The 1,605-nt window shown below is 46.9% G+C and overlaps 1 non-coding gene across 1 annotated transcript; it reads right to left on the reverse strand.

Moving 5' to 3' along the window:
• Positions 1–384: 384 nt before the first annotated feature.
• Positions 385–456, reverse strand: trnam-cau (transfer RNA methionine (anticodon CAU)). The gene has a single exon. It is a non-coding gene; the product is annotated as a tRNA-Met (tRNA).
• Between the last annotated feature and the right edge of the window lie 1,149 nt (positions 457–1,605).

Raw genomic sequence — 1,605 nt, forward strand, 5'->3', positions numbered from 1 at the left:
CAATAGAGTGCCTTTGGAAGCATCTTGTTATTATGGGTAAATACTTGATGTTTTGAAAGTGAACTGTTTGTGTTATTTCCCCAATGTTTTTATAAAAATAGGATTGCAGTCGGATTTCTCAAGAATACCGGACTCTGCAACACACGCGCTGACGGACTCACCCTCACTGCACAATAACACAAGGACACGGAGTAACAGCACCAACAATGGGGCAGGCAGAGAAAGACACACACAAAACCAGGAAGAGATTATCAGGACTCAGAAAGGAAGAGACAGAAAAAGGGACTGAGCAAACCAGCTGATCGCAATCGAGCATATCTTGTAATTATAGGGAAACACTTGATGTTTTGAAAGTGAACTGTTTGCATTATTACCGAACATAAATAGCAGAGAATGGTTTCGATCCATCGACCTCTGGGTTATGGGCCCAGCACGCTTCCGCTGCGCCACTCTGCTAACTGTTTGTTTAAATTTTAGCTGCCCGTTAGTGAAATATGTTCATTTCCCCAATGTTTTTTATAAAAATAGGATTGTCGTCTGAATGCTCAAGAATCCTGGACTCAGCAACACACGTGCTGACGGACTCACCCTCACTGCACAATGACACAAGGACACTGAGTAACAGCACCGACAATGAGGCAGGCAGAGAAAGACACACAGAAAACCAGGAAGAGATTATCAGGACTCAGAAATGAACAGACAGAGAAAGGTACTGAGCAAACCAGCAAGAGACAGCGAGAGACTGATGAACACCACTTGGAGGGAGCACTGAGGGTGGCAAGGGCACAGAATGTAGTCTGGCTGGGGGATTTCAATGTCTATCACCATGGGTGGCTCGGTAGCACCACTACTGACCATGCTGGCCGAGTCCTAACGGAGATAGCTGCTCGATTGGGTCTGCAGTAGGTGGTGAGGAAACTAACAAGAGGGAAAAACATACTTGACCTCATCCTCACCAATCTGCCTGCCGCAGATGCATCTGTCCATGACAGTATTGGTAGGAGTGACCACTGCACAGTCCTTGTGGAGATGAAGTCCTGTCTTCACATTGAGGATACCCTCTATCGTGTTGTGTGCCACTACCACTGTGCGAAATGGGATAGATTTTGAACAGATCTAGCAATGTATAACTGGGCATCCATGAGGTGCTGTGGACCATTAGCAGCAGCAGAATTGCAGTCAACCACATTCTATAACCTCATGGCCCGGCATATTCCCCCACTCTAACATTACCAACAAGCTGGGGGAATCAACCCTAATTCAATGAAGTGTGCAGGAGGGCATGCCAGGAGCAGCACCAGGCATACCTTGAAATGAGGCGTCAGCCTGATGAAGCTACAGCCCAGGACTACTTTCATGCCAAACAGCAGAAGCAGCATGTAATAGACAGGGCTAAGTGATCCCACAACCAACGGATCAGATCTACACGCTGCCACATCCAATGATGAATGGTGGTGTACAATTAAACAACCAACAGGAGGAGGTGGCTCCACAAATATCCCCAACCTCAATGATGGGGGAGCCCAGCACATCAGTGCAAAAGATAAGGATGAAGAATTTGAAACAATCTGCAGCCAGAAGTGCTGGGTTGATGATCCATCTCGG

Source organism: Heterodontus francisci, unplaced genomic scaffold, assembly GCF_036365525.1.
Source record: "Heterodontus francisci isolate sHetFra1 unplaced genomic scaffold, sHetFra1.hap1 HAP1_SCAFFOLD_148, whole genome shotgun sequence".
Taxonomy (NCBI): Eukaryota; Metazoa; Chordata; class Chondrichthyes; order Heterodontiformes; family Heterodontidae; genus Heterodontus; species Heterodontus francisci.